Raw genomic sequence first — 21,910 nt, forward strand, 5'->3', positions numbered from 1 at the left:
CATTAAACACACCCACCCACTCCTTACTCAGACAAATTCATAGGATATTATTGATGATATTTTAAATGTTTTAACAGCAGGGATGAGGAACCTGTGGAAATCTCTAGATGTTGCTGGACTTCAGCTCTCCTCCCCCTTGGCTATGCTCACAGGGGCTGATGGGAAATGGAATCCAAACCACCCTTGCAGGGCACAGGTTTTCCCTGCCCCCTTGCTTTACACCCTACTGCCCACAGCCCTCTGCAATGTTTTGCATGCAAAAGGTCCCAGGTTCAATCCCTGGGATCTACAGGTAGGGTTGGACCAGACCCCAGCAAGACACCGTGCCCTGTCTCCCCCTTGTGAACTGGCACGGTTGTCCTTCCAAGCCACGGGACTGGGCAAGCAAGCAGGCACTCTTATCTGTAGGCTGTGCCTTCTAGGTATGCTCACATCATCACAGCCACCACTGCATTCTAGCCAATGGAGGAGGAGCTGTCACAGTCAACTCACAGTCCAGTCTAGCCTCAGGTGCCTCCCTGGACACAGGGGACACTTCACTGATAGGGAATGGTCCCAGACTAAAGTCAGGCAGCTCTACCATGGCAGGGCATCTCATATCAAGTCAGGACTGCCCCCTGACAACACACTCAGTCCCTCTTCAACATCAAAATCAGCACCTCCCAGTCCACTGGGCCCCTCCCCAGCATCCAATTCTGAACTTTTGTCCCATTGCTACCCCCACACCCATCAGTCCTGCCAAGATGCCTCCATGGGGCTCATGACACACTGTCTGCTGGTCACTTGGGTGCTGCACACTTGTGGCTCCTTGGTGACTCCACAACATAGTCAGCTTGGCTGGAACTTAACAGCCAGGGTAGAAGCATGGCACGGCTGCTGCACAGTCACCCCAATGCATACTGTCAGGAGGCATAAGTGCTTGATCATAGCTGAGAATAGGTATTGGAAAAGCCTCAATTGTGTTTGCAGTAGAGTAGACAGTGCCTGAACAAATGCTTGTATAGACCAAACCAAAGGCGTACCTAGGCTCCCTTGCACCCTTGGCAAGGAGCTGGATCAGCGCGCACACACACACACACACACACACACACACACACACACCCCTTGCACCCTTGCCAGAGGAGCTGAGCCAAAGCAGAGAGGTGCCCTTCTGGGCCTGCACCCTTGGTGGGAGCCAACCTTGCCAACCCCTAGGTACACCCCTGGACCAAACAAGTGGGAATGGAGAAAGCAGGTAAGGGTAACGCTGGCAAGTAGGTAAGTCTTTGCTGCTGCCCACTTCAGAGAGAAGAGCAAGCAGGCAGGGACTTGTTGCCAATGGGGCAGGACAGGGACTCAGGAGACACACTTGCTTCTGTGCAAGCTGAGAATGAGGCAAGGGCTGTCTGCATACGACAAAAGGATGTCTCTAGTTGCTCAGACCAGCAACCAATTCACCCATTCACCTGATGAAGGATAGCCTGGGCTGGAGTGAGCGAGTGATATTCCCTAAGACCTTGCAAGGTGTGCCATTTCTCTGCTGACAAATAGGACACGGCCATTTGTGGAATGTCACCCCTGACAAATACAGCTTTCATTATTGAGATGACGGAACCTGCCAACTTGTCTGGCAAATGCAAAGACTCTGGAAAAACAGTCAACTAGGATGAAGTATGGTTGTCTGCCCAAGTGCTCCTGCCACACCCTAAATCACTTGATCAGACATTCTGTGTCAACAGTGGAAAACCTCTGGCCTGCAGGCCTGATTAGCCTCACTAGGCTTCCACATCTGGCCTGTGGTGCAGTCGGTCCAAACAATTATTCCTTTGCAGCCTGGCTTGAGTTCAAGCAAGGCTACAAAGACTTGGGAGCCCACTTAGCATATGCTCTTGCTTCTTCCTTTGAAGTCAAAACATATGACATCATATGACATCAAGTGACTGATAGGTGCTGGCCCCGCCCATCTGTCAAAATACCCTGTAGGGACTGTGGAATTCTGAAACTATTACTCAGAATGAAGTTTTCAAAAGCATGCTCAGAATTACAGCCTATTATCAGCAGAGATCCTCCTATTTTTTGTTTTGTTTTAAAGTGGTTGCTGCTTCTCCTGGAATTAACATAATCTTTTTAGTCCATCATTTAGACCTGTTTCCTCCCAGCAAATTTGCCCTTTCAGTATTTGTTTCCTCTTGGCTGTCACAGCAAGCCAACGTTTGATTGCTTTATATAATTAAGGCAATTGCTGTTTAGTGAGGGAAGAAAGAATACTTTTTTCCAAGGAATTAGTGCACGTTTTCTTCTGCTTGTAGCCAGGACCAGTGTAACCCTGCCTTTTCTTTCCTTCCTCCCACTTTTCATTCTCTGCAAAGATTGACCATATCCACCTTTCACTCTCCTAGCCTGCTTGGAAGAAAAGTTCCTGCTCTGGTCACCCCACAGCACTGCAGGTGTGTTGGGATGGCTCAAAGATTTTAAGCCATGTCTCAAAAAACGAACACTCAGCAGATAGTAGCATTAAAGCAACACTCAGCAGGGAGAGGGAGAAGGCACTGAATTATGGTTAAACAAACTGGATTTATGTTTTAGAACAGTGTTTTGTTGCCAGAAAACCCCAGTATCAGCAAAAGTCCACCTTATGTGGTTGCTATTTGGCAGGTACCACCAATTGCAGCTATACTGCTTTGCCAGTCAACAGTGCTGCGATAGTTTTTTAAACCCGGGAAAATTACTACTAGCTTCGTAGTTTGAGAAGATGGGATGGCAGGTGAAACCCTGGTATAAACATCCTTTGGATGATCCAAAATTCTTAGTGTCAATCCAGGAAAATGGGTAGTGTGTGGAAACAACCCAGGTCTGAATTACATGTATTGTGGGCTCCATATGGCTGTTACTATGACACTTTTCTTTGCAAATTCAGTGAACATGTTTAGGGGCTGTGGATGCAACACTGAAGCAGCAGGCATCTATCCAACGTACTTACATTTCTTTTAGACTGTAGAGCAGGCACCCCCAACCTTCGGCCCTCCAGATGTTTTGGACTACAATTCCCATCATCCCTGACCACTAGTCCTGTTAGCTAGGGATCATGCGAGTTGTAGGCCAAAACATCTGGAGGGCCGCAGGTTCAGGATGCCTGCTGTAGAGAGTTACCTAAATATATCCCAGGGCATCTAACGCTCTCTAGAAACACTTTAATGCAGCTGCATTGATTGAGGGTGGAGCAGTCCCTATGATACCCATACACCCCTCTTTTTAATACCGAACAACAACAGCTACTACTACTACAAGACATTAGCAGCAATATTATTTTCCACATTGGCTGAAAATCTTCCTTTCCTCCTAAGCCTACCCAAATGAGTCTATTTTATCTTTGCAGTTTTTAATTCTTGCTGGTTTTCATGTTTCTAGTACTGTCTTATGAACAGTTTTGTGCTTTAAAGTTTATTTCTGTACACCACTTGGGTATTGCTTGAATGTAGAGTGGTTTGCATTCTGGAGGGAAGGAAGGAAGGAAGGAAGGAAGGAAGGAAGGAAGGAAGGAAGGAAGGATGGATTGGAGGGGGATCTTGGGGAGCAAAAAAATTATTGAGGGGCACATGAAGCCTATGGGCTGCAGGTGAGTCAGTGTTGCTTGACATGTTAATATATCTAGGGGACTTTGGGTTTCTTTGGGGTGGGAGGAAGTGGTGCTACTTCACATAGTACTCTTCTTAAAATCATCTTTTTCATAAGATGCCATTGGGTGACAGTCTAAAGGCCGTGTTGTTGGAATTAATACCTCAGCCCAAATATCCTTGCACACAGCGGCAAGCTGTAATTGCACAACTGTGAGCAAGCATCTGTGTACTCTTACCTGCAGAATAGGTGATTGGTGCTTGGGTTGGCCGAAAAGGTTGAACAAGTGTATAAAGGAGAAAGGAAGTTCAAAACACAGATTTAGGTTCAGTTCTAGCAGACAAAAAACCATGGGCTGGACAGGTCTGCCTTTCTCTTCTGCTGCTTTGCACAATAATTCCAGAGAGACTCTGTTGATGCCCCCAGTGGGAAACATCAGACAACAGCTTCAATGAGTTAGACAGCAATAACTTAATGACAAGGAAATTAGATACAAAAACTCTATTAAAATAGCATTAAGACGAGGATATAATGCTACAAAAGCAATGAAATGAGAAGCAATTGAAGGTAATAAGGCTGGGGAGGGGGTGGAACTGTGGAAAGGTAATATACTGCACTGTACTGTTTAATAAATCTACTCAAGGAACTAATGAACAGGAGGGGGACTCAGGGGGCGGTGGCAAAAACAAACTCTGAGGCCAGCAGCACGATGCGAATGGCAAGGGAAATGCCAATAACAGGAAGCTGAAATACAGTGACTCAGAATACAACCCCAGTGGGGAGTAAAACCTTCGCTTTTCTTGGTAAGAAAGTGAAATTAAAGCAAGGCTTGGTTCGAACAGAGGAACACAATGCCCTGTGTCTGGTTAATGACTCTGTATTTTATTTTACACTCCCTTATCACCGTGGGATAATCTCATTTGAAAGCCTCTTCCATTAAGCTGGACAGACAAGGCAGGCAGGCAGGGGAAGAGTTTATGGCTTGGTGGCATCTGGGCCATTTTAACCCAGTCAGTGGATGACAGGGAAGGAAACACGGCAGCTGTTGTTTCTACAAGTGATGCTAAGGAAGGATACCTTTTGAATTGGGACACATCATTTGTGAAACGCTGTTAGTGCAGGATAGAAAATAGGAGAGCCTTTTTAATGAGTGCTGCTCCTAGTGCAGTGTCACTTGTTGGCAAGACGTTTCAGTAACCAGAAAAACTCTCTTTTCCCTGTCTTATTTGCCAGTGTGTTTCATCCTTCCCTAGGACCTGCTATTTAGGATACTAACATACACTGCAAAGTCCAGGTGCAGCCACTAAGGCCCTTGCTTGAGCTCCCATCAGCAGTACGTCAGATGCTGGCAAGATAGAAAGGAGGGCCTTCCTGGATGATATGAACACCTGGGCACACTTGTTATGTTGGTTCTGCATGTAATCAACCAGGAACCACACAGGTGAGCAGCCTGTATGTGCAGGAACACACATACACTCACCTGTCTGAACAGGAGTGCCCCGCAACCGTGCATGGCCCTGGAACCAAAATACATGGGGGCCCAGCCCCTTCATGGGGACTTTTGTGGGTGCTCAGGCACCCAGGGCCCCAGAGAGTTGGCATCTATGTGCTTGAAGTCATACTGTTTTGCTTGCACATCTGTGAATTAGGTTAAAGGAATCCCACTAGTACTGGGTTAGCAAGTTCCCTTTCAGTTCTGAGCTATTTAGGTAACTTTGGGTGAGGTTTTTTTCCTCTGGGTAAGCTGTTTTACATCTTTGTGCCTCTTCCTCCTCTCACCCCCAGTAAAAATAGAACTATGTACTATTATTATGCATCTGTAACCCAGTATCAAAATGCTAAGATAAAGCATAAAAACTCTCATCAGCAGAATCTGGATGAATTAATTAAACTTGAATACTTGGCTCTTAACCAATTTAGGAATAATTCATAAAGATTACCATTTCAGAATTATTTTCCATTCATGGCACCACCAGTAGAGCACTCAAAATAATTTCACCACCTTCACATTCAATTTTGGTTAATGAGTCACAAGCAGGGGGCGAAAGCCCCAAAGATGGTTGTGTGAACTGGACTGTGTTTCCAGCTCATTAAAGAAGAAGAAGGAACAAAAAGGGTTTTCCTGTGTGAGTTTCTTGTGGCTGTTTAGCTGCTCTCTCTGGGCAAAGAGGACCACTGTAGTCACCCCCAACGACACGTTCCCAAGATGGAGGGTGAGGGAACAGCTGCAGTCGCCTGTGGTTCCTGCGCAATGTTTGCCATCTTGCCAAAGGTTGCAGGCAGCTTTACCTGCAGCAATTGCATGTTGATTGCCCTCTTAAAAGACAAAGTCCAGCAACTGGAGGAACGTGTAGCTACGCTCCAAAGAATTAGAGAGCTGGAACTCTTCTTGGAAGCAACAGAGCACACCGTCTCCACCAAGGAAGAGACAGGGGACTCCCCTGAGAAGGTGGCTAGTTCACCAACACAGGAGCCAGATATATGGAGAAACGTGACTCAAAGAAGTAGGAGGCCCAGGGTTCGCTCTGATTGTTTAGAAATACGCAATCGCTTTGAGGTCCTTTCCCCTAGCATGGAAGACGAAGAGCAGACTCCATTTGAGGATCTCTCCCTCATTACAGTCGATCAGGTATATGAAGACGAGGAGCAAAGGCAGTCCTCTGGGAATGTCCAGGCGACCTTGGAACCGACAGCTCACAGAAGAACCCCGACCAGACCTAAGAGGAGGCGTGTAGTGGTGATAGGGGATTCCCTACTGAGGGGAACAGAAGCAGTGATCTGTGGGCCTGACAAGATGTCTCGGGAAGTGTGCTGTCTCCCCGGGGCTAAGATCCAAGATGTAACTGAACGACTGCAAGGAATCATAAAACCCACTGACAAATACCCCTTCCTCTTGGTTCATGTGGGAACCAATGACACTGCAAGCAATAGCCTCCAGAAGATCAAAAGAGATTACGAGGCTCTGGGCAGGAAATTGAAGCAATTAAATGCACAAATTGTCATCTCATCTGTCCTCCCAGTTGAACGACGTGGCCCAGGGAGAGAGGGAAAAATAGTGGAAGTGAACAACTGGCTTCGCAAATGGTGCAAACAGGAACGGTTTGGATTCTTAGATCACGGAATGCAGTTTCTTGAAGATGGACTTCTGGCAAGCGATGGGCTGCACCTCACAACGGTTGGGAGGAATGTTTTTGCAAAAAATCTCAGAAACCTCATCAGGAGGGCTTTAAACTGACTAATGTGGGGGAGGGAGACAGTGCTCCTGAAGGTAGGAGTCTATCAATTGATGAAGATGATCATCCAAATGTCATAGACCGAATGGAGCAAAGAGCATGCAGACCTAGTGGTGGGAGGAGAAAATCCTTAAATAAGAGACACGGGGGAATGATTAATGGACTTCAATGTCTGTACACTAATGCACAAAGCATGGGAAATAAACAAGATGAGCTTGAGCTCCTGGTACAGCAAACTAAATATGACATAATAGGAATCACTGAAACCTGGTGGGATAAATCCCACGATTGGAATGTAATAATGGAGGGATACAATCTATTTCAAAGAAACAGACCAGACAAGAAAGGAGGAGGAGTGGCGTTATATGTCAGGGATGTGTATACCTGTGAAGAGATCCAAGATTTAGAACCTCAAAGCCAAAGTGAGAGCATTTGGGTCAAAATTAAGGGAGAGAAGAATAACAGTGACCTCATTGTGGGAGTTTACTATAGATCCCCAAGCCAAACGGAGGACATAGATGATGCCTTCCTGGAACAGATGGCCAAGCATGCAAAAGGAAGGGAGATAGTAGTAATGGGGGACTTCAATTACCCGGATATTTGTTGGATGTCAAACTCAGCCAAGAGCATAAGGTCAAACAGATTCCTCACTGCCCTTGCAGACAACTTCATTGTCCAGAAAGTGGGAGAAGCAACAAGAGGAACAGCCATTTTAGATCTGGTCCTAACCAATGTTGATGACCTGGTTAGTGGGGTAGAAGTGGAAGGATCATTAGGCGCGAGTGATCATGCTCTTCTGAAGTTTACTATACAGCGGAAAGGAGCAGCCAAGCATACTAGGACTCAATTTCTCGACTTTAAGAAAGCCGACTTCATAAAGCTTAGGGAAGTGCTGGGTGAGATCCCATGGACAGTAATACTAAAAGGAAAGGGAGTTCAAGATGGCTGGGAGTTTGTTAAGAGGGAGATAGTAAAAGCACAACTTCAGGCAATACCAATGAGACGGAAACATGGAAGGTGCCTAAAGAAGCCAGGGTGGCTATCTAAAGAACTTTTAACTGAGTTAAGATTAAAAAAGGATGTGTACAAAAAATGGAAAAGGGGGGAAACCACCAAAGAGGAATTCAAACAAATAGCCAGCACGTGTAGACACAAAGTCAGAAAAGCTAAAGCACAAAATGAACTCAGGCTTGCTAGAGAGGTTAAAAGCAACAAAAAAGGCTTTTATGGGTATGTTCGTAGCAAAAGGAAGAACAAAGAAACCGTGGGGTCACTCAGAGGAGAAGATGGTGAAATGCAAACAGGGGACACAGAAAGGGCTGAACTCCTCAATGCCTTCTTTGCCTCAGTCTTCTCCGATAAAGAAAACAATGCCCGACCTGAAGAATTTGGAGCAAATGATTCAGCAGAGGAAACACAGCCCAGAATAACTAAGGAGATAGTACAAGAATACTTGGCTAGTCTAGATGTATTCAAGTCTCCAGGGCCAGATGAACTGCATCCAAGAGTATTAAAAGAACTGGCAGATGTGATTTCAGAACCACTGACAGTCATCTTTGAGAATTCCTGGAGAACAGGCGAAGTCCCGGCAGACTGGAGGAGGGCAAATGTTGTCCCTATTTTCAAAAAGGGGAAAAGAGAGGACCCAAATAATTACCGCCCAGTCAGTCTGACATCAATACCAGGGAAGATTCTGGAGCAGATCATTAAGCAAACAGTCTGTGAGCACCTAGAAAGGAATGCTGTGATCACCAATAGTCAGCATGGATTTCTGAAAAATAAGTCATGTCAGACTAACCTGATCTCGTTTTTTGACAGAATTACAAGCCTGGTAGATGAAGGGAACGCAGTGGATGTAGTCTACCTTGATTTCAGCAAGGCATTTGACAAGGTGCCCCATGATATTCTTGTAAAGAAGCTGGTAAAATGCGGTCTTGACTATGCTACCACTCAGTGGATTTGTAACTGGCTGACTGACCGAACCCAAAGGGTGCTCATCAATGGTTCCTCTTCATCCTGGAGAAGAGTGACTAGTGGGGTGCCACAGGGTTCTGTCTTGGGCCCGGTCTTATTCAACATCTTTATCAACGACTTGGATGATGGACTCAAGGGCATCCTGATCAAATTTGCAGATGACACCAAACTGGGAGGGGTGGCTAACACCCCAGAGGACAGGATCACACTTCAAAACGACCTTGACAGATTAGAGAACTGGGCCAAAACAAACAAGATGAATTTTAACAGGGAGAAATGTAAAGTATTGCACTTGGGCAAAAAAAAATGAGAGGCACAAATACAAGATGGGTGACACCTGGCTTGAGAGCAGTACATGTGAAAAGGATCTAGGAGTCTTGGTTGACCACAAACTTGACATGAGCCAACAGTGTGACGCGGCAGCTAAAAAAGCCAATGCAATTCTGGGCCTCATCAATAGGAGTATAGCATCTAGATCAAGGGAAGTAATAGTGCCACTGTATTCTGCTCTGGTCAGACCTCACCTGGAGTACTGTGTCCAGTTCTGGGCACCACAGTTCAAGAAGGACACTGACAAACTGGAACGTGTCCAGAGGAGGGCAACCAAAATGGTCAAAGGCCTGGAAATGATGCCTTATGAGGAACGGCTAAGGGAGCTGGGCATGTTTAGCCTGGAGAAGAGGAGGTTAAGGGGTGATATGATAGCCATGTTCAAATATATAAAAGGATGTCACATAGAGGAGGGAGAAAGGCTGTTTTCTGCTGCTCCAGAGAAGCGGACACGGAGCAATGGATCCAAACTACAAGAAAGAAGATTCCACCTAAACATTAGGAAGAACTTCCTGACAGTAAGAGCTGTTCGACAGTGGAATTTGCTGCCAAGGAGTGTGGTGGAGTCTCCTTCTTTGGAGGTCTTTAAGCAGAGGCTTGACAACCATATGTCAGAAGTGCTCTGATGGTGTTTCCTGCTTGGCAGGGGGTTGGACTCGATGGCCCTTGTGGTCTCTTCCAACTCTATGATTCTATGATTCTATGATTCTATGAAAATTAAGATATACCTGTACAGGTAAATCAAAGTTTGGGAGCACGATGTTCACAGTTTTTGGAGCAGGGTGGGGGTGGGAATTTCCAATCCAAGTTTAAATGTCATGTCTCAAGAACTTATTTCCTTATCTTACTTAAACCTGCTTTGGGCCCTCACAGAAAGATTACCTAAGGTAGAAATTAGACGAACTAGAAACAAGCCCAAGATTTCTATTTACGTAACATGAACCACTCAGGCATGCAACAATGGAAAATGCAGCTAAAACAGAGAGATACACATTAGCCAAGCCTCTGTAGGAGAGATTTTCAGGTACTGTGTCCAAGAAGGCTGCCAGCTATGATTCACCAGTCTTAATAAGTGTATTTGGTCTCTGAAGCATGCCACTTTTGAAGACCAGACCTCACTAATGACCATGCCTTGGTTTCAAAGAAAGAAGAGAATGATGCATGGTTCAGCCACTACTCTTCATCCTCAATAGAAATAAGGGACTCTTAAAGTTAGAAGCACAGCAGTCAAAGTCCCTGCTGTTCTATAGTAATTGATGGGAAAGTCAAATGGTGGCGTGTGCCAAAATATTCAGGAGAATAGGCATGTTAGTGCAAACTCTTTGGAAACACTTCTTTTAAAAGCTTTTCAGAGTTGCTTTTTCTAGAGATCGGAACATATGCATCTGCCTCTTGCTGAGTCAGGCAATTTGTCCATATAGCTAAATATTGTCCTGTAGTGGCTTTCCAGGGTGATTTCCAGCATTATCTGGAGAATATTGGGACCTTTAGCATGCATAGCATTGCAGGAAGCTGTGGATGAGGTTATACGGTACTGGGTTTGGGGGGTTTTTTTAACCTCCAAAGAAGTAATGAGTACTAGCTTTCACTTTTTAAAAAATGAGTTTGCCTTTGACAAGGTAGAAGGGTTTTTTATTTTTTTAAAAAAATGGAAAAATGTTCTTTTTAAAATGCTCACTGAGTTTTGTGCCCCGAGGTTATGCTCTGCAGTTATATCTTCAAACCTTTCTCTTCCCCTTGCCAGATTTTTTTTTTAAAAAATGTCTCCTTTTTTTAAAGGTGGATATTCTTGCAGCATCATTGTGAGGTTCAAACTTTCGGAACTCTTGTGATGGTAATGATCAAATCTCAATGGGCAGCAAGCATGATGTAATGGTGGCAGTTTTAACCTCCAAGGCAAGTAAACTTATGAGACTTCTTTCCCTCCTTCTGCATCTTGGTCCTTCGGTAGAAACTTATTCCTTGCCCCTGAGTGGGATTTGATGAGAAGCATGTAATACATGCTATCTTGAAATAATTCACTGCAGGTTTTATTTACAACCCATTTAATTCTGGATCAGGACATTTGGGTTTGCTTTAATTAAGTCTGAAGAGACTTCCTGTCAAGCTGGACCTATTAGTAAAATTAAAATTGTCATTGGTGTATAGAGCGAGTGCCAGAGTCCTGAGGCTTCCTGATCATCCTTTCCATTCTTTTTTCTTTTGTTTACCAAGCTCTGTGTGTGTGTGTGTGTGTGTGTGTGTGTGTGTGTGTGTGTGTGTGTGTGATATGGCAGAGATGCATCTTCCTTTCAGTGTGATCAGGGCTCTCTCTCTCTCTCTCTCTCTCTCTCTCTCTTTCCCTCCCTCCATAGTTCATTCCAAAACTCCGGGGTCACACACATGCTCCATTTGCAACCAGATCACGGTCTTTGCTGCTCCACATCTGATGGAAAGCGTGAAGAGTTTGATCTATAATTTACAGAGATGTTCGTCTGGGGAGCGGTTTGATGTGCTGGGAAATATAGACGCTACCAGCCTGGCTCTCTCTCTTCTTTTTAATTTTGAAAGTCTTCGCATCAAGGAAGAGTGTTGATGATAATATACAGCAGGCATGATTGGCTTCCCCAGGCACTGCCGCCACCACACACCTTCCTCTTCCTTTCTCCCCCAGAGAAAAATCCTGTGATGCTTTCCCTCTGCAGAGGCTTATTTGATCAAGGAGTCAGAGGAGGAAGGTGTCACACAGGATCAGCTGCCCCATTTCCAGCTCTTCGGCTCCTCTGCCTCTTTGCTCCTCACGAGTTCTCTGTAGCCTTTCAATAAATTGCTTCTCAACAGTCTTCTTTGGCACCCAGGCCTGGATTGAAGGGGGAAAGAGGGGGCATGTGCCCAGGCAGTGGGTGCAGGCGGTGCAAAGCAGCATTCTGCGTGGAAGAGAAAGGAGAGAGGCACAGTGCAGCCCCCACAATGCCGGTGTCAGACTCTTTTCAGGCACATCAAAATCTCACTTAGCCTGTCTTTTCCTTTGCACATTTTGCCCCCGGTTCCTTCAGGTCACATGTTGATGCTTGGGCATGATCAATTGCTATAGTTGCCAAGCCAACTAGTCTCTCTTGCAACATGGCTGAGCATAGGTAAGTTTTTATAAGTTTGAGCTTTGAGAAACTGCAGTCACCACTTGCCACGGGAAGTGTGAGAAGGATCCACAGAGCAACAGAAACATTAGGCACATTATCCAAGGGTTTTTGTTGTAGTATGAAGAGAATTACTCCTTGTGGTGACATGGACTTTGGAAGTCTTTGAGCTATTGCTATAAGTTCACATCACAGATCTTCAGCATCAATATATTTGTTTCCACGGTGCATGAATTATTTTTCCAGATTCTTCCAGCCCTCAGGTACATCTTCAATAGTGTTTGGGATTGGGGTTTTTTTGTTTTTTGTTTTTTTGAAACTGTATAGGACAGGAAGTCAAATAGGGAATTATATTTACAGGTAGGTAGCCATGTTGGTCGAAACGAAATAAAAAAATTCCTTCCAGTAGCACCTTAGAGACCAACTAAGTTTGTTATTGGTACAGGTATGAGCTTTCGTGTGCATGCACTTCTTCAGATACACTGAAACAGAAGTCATCAGACCCTCTCACTATGTATAAGGGTCTGGTGACTTCTGTTTCAGTGTATCTGAAGAAGTGTGCATGCACACGAAAGCTCATATCAATAACAAACTTAGTTGGTCTCTAAGGTGCTACTGGAAGGAATTTTTTTTATTTTGTAGGGAATTATATTGTTGTAGCTGTTGGAATCTCTCTTCAACAGATTGTATGGCCATGTCTAGGACAGCATAGTAGAGACCTACTTTAAAGTCTGGTTTGGATCTTGTGGTGCCTCTTCTTGGGCCCATATTCAAACTGTTTCTTTCTCCTTTTTCTAACTTGTTCTGTCCCAAAGTTTGGTAGTATTTCTTTTCTAGCTTCTTTGCAATCTCAGTAGCATCTATAAAAATTGTCGAAAATCCTCATCACACCAGCAGCCCACAATATACTTCTTGGTCACTTGCAATTGGCTTGTAGCTGAATTTAAATCAGTTTCCTTATTTTGTAGTAACTTGCTTGTAAAATTGACTTCAAAAAGGATGTTGTGCCATGTAACAAAGGGATACCATAAACTTGAACTTGCAGCTTCAATTCAGGAAGTATTTTCAGGTAAACCTTTTAGGCTTGTTTCATCAAAAAAATTCTATTAAAGCATTATATATACTACCAAGATATCAGTGGTTTCGAAGCATCGATTCAACTCTCCCATATTGTTTCGCTCAATGGCTTAACAGTTATGCCTAAGTCTGATACATGGCTAGTTAGAATTTGATGAGAAATAATTATAGATCTGTTGAACCAAACTGAAGAAACTAGATGCTTCCAGACAACATTTAGTAGCATCATTGAGACCAAGTTTATAGTGTGTGCATTACAGGGCACAAAAAAGGGACATATAGGTTATGCCTAGGACTCTTTTCTACGCCATTTTCTTTGCCTTTCATGCTGCTCCCATCATCATAACCTTGACCACACAAATCTCAGTTGGTAATACCATTTGCTAAAGCTGTCCAGGAAGAGTTTCTGTCATAAAGGCACCTGTAGTCTCCATTAGTGGAACAAATCCAAATGAACGTTCTCTTGTGATACTCTCAGGTTCAGACATCTCATTATCTGATGGTTTGATTACATCAACATAATGTACAATCATTGTCAGTTGTTCAATATAACTAACATCAGGTGTACGGTCCAGAATAATTGAGTAGTATTTGGCTGAGTTTGATGCGCTACAGTTTTCTGCTTTATAGTACCGCCTAGAAGCTGTAGAAGCTAATTTGGGATATATTTTCCTAGGTAGTGAACCACTGTTCCTTGATCTTTAACTCTGCACAAATGTTCATACATGATAGGATCAACAAGGGCTAGATATTATATAAACTTCAAAAAAATTCCATTGCTAGCACTATACAACTTTTCAGTTGTACCATGGAATGCTAAGTTTTGCATATCAAGAACTCTGACCAATGCAATCAAGCATTCCAAGATTTATAGCCAATACTATTGTTCTCCTTACCTAATTTTCTGCTAGTTAATATCAATTGTTTTTCCTTTAGGTAAATGCAATTCAACTTCTCTCCAGCTCCCACTTTTCGTGACATCCTCTCTTTCCTTGATGCTTTCCATAAATACAGTGGTACCTCGGGTTACATACACTTCAGGTTACATAAGGTTACATAAGGTTACATTAAGGTTACAGACTCCGCTAACCCAGAAATTGTACTTTAGGTTAAGAACTTTGCTTCAGGATAAGAACAGAAATCATGCTCCGGTGGCGCGGCAGCAGCAGGAGGCCCCATTAGCTAAAGTGGTGCTTCAGGTTAAGAACAGTTTCAGGTTAAGAACGGATCGCCAGAACGAATTAAGTACTTAACCCGAGGTACCACTGTATCTCCAATTTGTGAAACTTCAGTCCTAGAGTTTATATCGTTTGGAGTAGGAGCACCACATTCAGCTCCCTCAGTGCTAGTTTCAGCAAGAGTATTGTCATATTCTTGTTCTTCCGTTGCTTTCTGTGTGCATAGGTATTTCAAAAAGTACCCCTCTTGCTTTGCTTGCTGCTTAACTTTTTCTGCCTTTCATTTGCAGTACTGAGCTCCAGATGGTCATTTTTTTATCAGCCATAACTCATTAGAAAAATGAATACATTTTCTGAAAAAGCAGTTGGATGACAATGACAAAGGTGAGAAAGAGTTTCTCGCCTACGTACTCTGCCACCCACCACTGAAATATATTGCCTTCTTCCTGGGATGGGCCAGGAGGCGGACCTTTCTACAGAAGCCTACATGGGACACAAAGCCTGCATCATTCCGCCCACTTCCAGGTGCTGCTCTTGATGGGGCAGAAGGCAGCAGTGCAGACTATCCCCCCCCCAGGGTATAATTTGGTTTTGGAAAGTGGGGATTTAATAGAGGACAACTGACTTGAACCTCTCCCCCAACCCTAACTATGACTGGAGCACAAAACCATGTTCAGTCTTCAAGGCGCGAGATCCAGTATGCATGGAAACATCAGGCAGCCTACAAGGATAAAAATAGCACCATATACAGAGCTGTGATCATATTAGTTCGAAACACAAACAGGAGCAGCTAACGGCCGGATTGAAGACACCTGAAAATGAAGGCTAGCCAGGCAACCTCAAACTCAGGAGCAAATAGCAGACTAACATCTAGTCCCGTGGTTCCCAAAGTGAGGCACACACCCCACAGGGGGGCATTTTGATTTTTAAAGGGGGCAATTTGAGAATGAGTTATTAACAGTTAATGGCTTTTTAGACTTCCTCCACATGAATAGGGGTTCACATTTTGTATAGTTTTTTCTTTTTTCTTTTTATCTTGACTCTTTTTTCTTTCATTTTTCTTCTTTGTTTCTGCTGTAAACAATCTTTTATGTCTTTATTTTAAATCAATAAAGATTATTTTTTTTAAAAAAAAGGAGTTCACTTTTTGAATAATAAGAATTATATGTCATGGGGGGCATCAGGATTTTAGAGATGCTTAGGTGAGGCATGGCCAAAAAAAGGTTGGGAACCACTGGTCTAGTCTGACATCTCCTGCAACTCACACAGTTCCAGAGCCCCCCGAAACCCAATTCATGAGAAGCAGGGTCCTAGCATGTGCCCCTGAATGTTACTCTGACCTAAGGAGAATATTACAGCTGCTGCCATTTCCCTCCCTCCACATGGCACTACATATTGGAACAGTGTTATTCTGAGAACTGTTTGGGGTCTGGTGCATAAAAAGAGGTTTGAAAGATTCACTTCCGACCTACCTCTGTGGCCTGGTGCAAGGCACCACTAAGGCATATGGGCTGTGACATTGCGGAGGTAAAGTAGCTATTAGGAGCACTGGAGGGTGTTTGCTGATTCAACAGCACCTCTGACCATTTTATATGCTATGCCTTTCTTTCCTGCCTTGTGGGAGTAGGGTTTTAAGACTAAAACCATGCCCTATCTTTCTCTTCACATGTGGTGCTAGTAATAAATGACTGCTTAACTAATATAACCCCACTGCTGTATCTCAGTTACCTAATAAGCTGTAATTGCCTGTATTGACTTGTAAGGAAGGTGAGGGAGAGGCGGTGTTGCTGGGGCAGCCCAGCCTGCCCACAGTTCCTCTAATAGAAAACCTCCCAGAATGGCTGAAGACTTCGTAAAAGGGTCATCTGTTATTCCTTCTCCTTGCTCTTTAACCTGCAAGCAGTTCAATTAACTTTAAGTTTAGAACATCTCCTCCTCACCCCCACCCCCTACTTGATAATCCCAATAGTCTTGATGGCCCTAATGAAAGCCATTAGCATCATCGACTTCACATTATGCTAAACTGCCACTGCACTTTAATTTCAGCTGCCCAAAACACCCCAGTTCCTGCTGCAGGTATTGGCCAAAGTAAGAGAAGAAGTGACAGCACCATATAGCAGCCAGAGCATTGGTCTTGGGTACCCTCATCCAAATCCCCACTCAGGCATTAAACCCATCATGAGAGTTTGTGGTAGCCCCACTTTCCCTTAGCCTATTTTAGCTCAACAGATTTTTGAGAGGATAAAACACCTGGGAGGAAAGAGGTGGGATATAGGTAGGGATAGGGAAGAAAGGTGACTCAGTTCACATTTAAAGGCACACCTTCCTAATTCGCACTTTCAAGAACCCGAAACACAAGAAAGACAAGAGAAGCACAAGAACCAAAATACAGCTGCTCTTTGAAATTTGCACTTCTCATAATTTTGTGATGCAGTTTTCCAACCAAAGTAATGCATACAAAAATGCATATGTTGGGGATAAGGTGCCCATAAAAATACACACAGTAGTAAAAACAAACAAACACATTTAAAAGTGCATTATTTTAGGGCGAATTGCTTTACAGAAATGCGCATGTTAGGCAAAATTGTATACAAAAATGTGTATCATAGGTGAAATATTCATGTTTGCATTAAAATGCTGGTGCGTTTTCATTAAGACTGGGGGTGGAATTAGCAAAGTGCTGTAGGAATATGCAGAACTGAACTTAAGATTGGAAAAATGAGAAACCGAAATGGACACACTTGCCCATCCCTAGACACAGTGTGACAAATAAATAAATGGTGCTTCTCACACATTATAAGAACTACCCACCAGTTTAACATGGGAGCATACTGTAAGATTCCTAGTAGAAATACATGGATTTCAGGTCTGTACAGCACAGTAATCGTCAAGCCAGCCTTCCCCTTTTATAAATCCATGAAATTTGTTTATTAGGAGCATGTGAAATGAAAATGTTAAATCCTAGCCTAAAGAAGAGAAACAAGGAAAGGTCCTGGGAAGTATTGGCACCTCATGTAAATGCAGGCCTCTTGGGAAGGTATCCAAACACACCCTTAATTACTGGAGAGTCTCTGTTTTCTTTACCAATGCTTGAATTAAACCAGTTTGTGCCTTCACTTTACTTAAGCAGCAGTTTCAAACAGCATTCCAGAAGATGCCTGAATTTGCAGGTGCATTTATATATTTCTCCCCCCAAATTGCAACCACAGAACAGCTCCTCTCCCAGTACTCTCCCTGGACCTATTGATAGCCATTAGCTTCACAAATGTCACATTTATGTTAACTTGCAACTGATCGATCGCCTCAGAAACATAGCCATTTCACGCACTCATTCATGTAGAATGAGCACAGGAGTTGGTGGATGGAAAAACCTGGATGGCAATTTCTACCAGCGAAGGTCATTTTTCCCTGCCCCAGCTCCCAGAAAGATGTCACACTGGTTACCTGGCAAATGTGACCTGGCTGAAAGGTTGCCTGCTTTGACTCACCCCAATGTGGGTAAAGGTAAAGCTAAAGGGACCCCAGACCATCAGGTCCAGTCGTGACCGACTCTGGGGTTGCGGCACTCATCTCACTTTATTGGCCGAGAGAGCCGGCGTACAGCTTCCAGGTCATGTGGCCAGCATGACTAAGCCGTTTCTGGCAAATCAGAGCAGTGCATGGAAACGCCATTTACCTTCCCGCCGGAGCGGTACCTATTTATCTACTTGCACTTGGAGGTGCTTTCGAACTGCTAGGTTGGCAGGAGCAGGGACCGAACAATGGGAGCTCACCCCGCCGCAGGGATTCAAACCGCCGACCTTCTGATCGGCAAGTCCTAGGCTCTGTGGTTTAACCCACAGCGCCACCCACATCTCAGCCAATGTGGGTAGGAAGCCCTTAAAGGGGGGGGGCTGGTAAAATGGTCTTAGCTTCCCCTACGCGATGGGGTGAGCTTTACCTTTTACTGTTATGAGAACATCTATGTGTATAAGGGCATTCCCTACAGATGAAGGTGTGAGGTTCAGGGCAGAGCCTGTCCACCACACAGGTTCATTCTACATGATTTAATCCCTGAAAAGGAACTGTGTGCCCAGGAAGCCTTAATAATAGGGAAAGATATGAGTTCAGTACATGCTAATACTACTCTCTTTTTACTCAAGTCCATCCTTAAAACCCAACTTTTCCATGAAGTATATTGTTTAGACCTCAGCCCCAACTGAAATGAAACTCTATGTTTGTGCAGCTGCATTTCATTACATTCATACTCGGTAATTGTTCCAGTCTCAGAATGATGGAAGTAAGCTACTGGTGGAAGGGACTTATTTTCTTTGATTATGTTACTATGTAAAGCACTGTATTACTTTAATAACGGCTTCACATGGTTGGTTGCCTGTTGAATGTAAGGCAAGCCTCCCAAGATGAGTGCCATCATTTGTTAAAGGAAGAACAAATTGTTTTCCTTACCAGTCCTGAGGGAGCTGGGTGGTGCAAACCTGAGCAGCCTCTTTCCATTCAGTGAAATGGAATGTGTGTTTAATGACTCCTAAAGATTCGTGCTGGTGGGAGTCAAAGGAATAACACTTTATTCTTTCCTGAAGTCCACAATCAGTGACTTCAAGAGACTCCACAGGCAGACAGCAGCAACTTGCTTTGTTTCCTGAAGGACTGAGCATTCTGGGCCACCATAGCAGCTACTCCAATTAATGGAAGAGGCTTCACCACAATCATCACACCTGCAGTCAGGGCTGACCCAAGACATTTTGCTGCCTGAGGTGAAGGACAAGATGGCACTCCCTCATTCCATGCATACCCTCCAACATTTCCCCAGTGAAAATAGGCACATCCTATTCAATAATAATAATCATAATAATTTTATTATTTATACCTCACCCATCTGACTAGGTTGCCCCACCCACTCTGGGCAACTTCCAATGTATACAAAAACATAATCAAACATTAAACATTTTAAAACTTCCCTAAACAGGGCCTTCAGATATCTTCTAAAGGTAATCTTACTTGGCTAGGAGTGGTCACCAAAGAAGTTATTTATCTCCTTGGCTCAGGGGTTGCAAACATCCATACCCTCCAACATTTCTCCGATGAAAATAGGGACATCCTAAGGGATCAAATCAGGAACCAGGATGGCTTCTGTAAATCCGGGACAGTTTCTGGAAAATAGGGACACTTGGAGAGTCTGTTCCATGTATACAGAATTCCACTGGGCTTGCAGTTGCATCCTATTTCAACAGAGGCAGCAGGGTAGGCTAGCTTAGGGGTCTCAGGCAGAATTGTTGAGGAACTGCTGCCGCCACCCCACCAGTAGCTGCCGCATGAGGCACCTGCATTCAGGGCCGGCCCTGAACGCGAAACAATAATATGTTAATGTGCAGGATGGAAAATCTGATTATTTTAAAAATAAAAATAAATGTGCATTCTCGCCCTAGTAGGTTTTATATCAAAGTTACACACACCCACACACAATAAAATATACCAAAAAGCTCTCTTTTTCGCATTACTTGTTTAAAAAAATCATGGTGATTTTCAGTTCTGCATAAAAGCAAGGCTACTTAGAATGCAATGTTTTAGTAACAGGTGGATAATGGCAATCACAGTTTATAGTTTGTTGCAGTAATCAGAGAGGTATTTTATTGCTACCAGGAAATTATTGTCAAGGGTCAGTTTGGATTTGGGGAAAATTTTATGAAGGCGATGTGTATAATAAAACGTATGCAAAGTCGATGATATAAAACAAAATAACCATATCTACCTTTACAAAAACAGCTTTATTTCATTCCGAAGCACAAATCCTCAAGAGAACAAGTCCTAGGCCTGAATTATTGCTTTAACTAGAGGTTGGTGCATTCTGCTGGGCTGAAACTCTAATAGAGGAATGTTTTGTTCTTACCCCTAATAAAATCTCCAAGGGTGTGATGATACATTTGACTGTGCTTTACCAATAACAAGGAACAAAAATTCAGGGGGCAGAACCACACATTAGAAAGAAGGTGGGGCTCCTGTCCAAAATAGCTCCTCCCTGTTGAACTATACCCCCTTTTAACATGCATTAAGTTAAATACTCTTTGTCCTGATGTGATCATGCACGCTCCTTGACCACAACCTTCATCATTGTCTGCCACTGGTGAAATGTGGCAATGACATCAGCACATGTTCCACGTTCTCAGACACACCTCTCAGGGAGGCTATCTGTGACCCCAGCTTTGTGATATTGGTAATGGTCAATGCAGCCCACATCTTCCAAAGCAACTACTCTATTCCGAACTTAAAAATGGAAAGCGTAATGCTGGTGGTCAACAAAAAAGGTTTAAAGACTGTCTCAAGGCAAATCTAAAAAAAATGTAGTATAAAAACTGACAACTGGGAAACATTAGCCTGCGAGCGCTCCAGTTGGAGAACAGCCTTTACCAAAGGTGTCATGGGCTTTGAAGACACTAGAACTCAGGACACAAGGGAGAAATGTGCTAAGAGGAAGGCATGCTTGGCAAATCCACACCATGATCAACTCCCGCCCGGAAACCAATGTCCCCACTGTGGAAGGACGTGTGGATCCAGAATTGGCCTCCACAGTCACTTATGGACTCATTGTTAAAACTGTGTTTATGGAAGACAATCTTACTCGGCTACGAGTGATCGCCGAAGAGGAAGAAGGTCAATGCAACCCAGAGAGGAAGCTGCTATGGTCAATGCTCTTACATATGGGGGAGGAGGGGCAATCAAGATCTTAAATATTATTTGCTATCCCCAAATTACCACTGAGACATTTGATATATTTATTTCTTTGCGCAAGTGTTTCTATACTACCCTCTCATCAGAGCGATGCACAACAATGTAAAAGCCTTTCAAAGCAATGCAAAGCAGCTATTCAGATGGCTGGCCTACTCAAGGGACCATTTAAACAACTGCACAGGCCTGAGTTCAGCATATTGTGACTGGCATGAAAATAAGATTATCACCTCTGGCAGACTGGAGGGTATGCAGTGAGATTTGTTTAAAGAAAACCTTTCTGCTTAGCAATTCACCCATCTATCTAACATCAAAGGGTCAAAATTCAGAAAATTCTCCAGTAGGCCATCACCATTTAACTCTTCCAGACAGCTAGAATGTATTTTTGAAATCCTTTCATGGAAATGATTGCAGTATAATCTAAGGAGCGAGTCTGATAACATGGCCCCAGTACTTACATGCTCAGACCCAGCAGTGACATGAATAGGCAGATATCCACACCACACAGTGAAAGCACATTCGGAACTGTAGTTTACCCCTTACAGAGCTACAGTTCCCAGAACTCTTACCCCAAAACACTGTACAGACCCTCCAAGTGTCCCTATTTTCCAGGGATGTCCCTGATTTAGAGAAGCCATCCCAGTTTCTTATTTGATCATGGAATGTCCCACTTTTCCTTAGGAGG

The sequence above is a fragment of the Podarcis muralis genome, chromosome 2 (genome assembly GCF_964188315.1).
Source record: "Podarcis muralis chromosome 2, rPodMur119.hap1.1, whole genome shotgun sequence".
Taxonomy (NCBI): Eukaryota; Metazoa; Chordata; class Lepidosauria; order Squamata; family Lacertidae; genus Podarcis; species Podarcis muralis.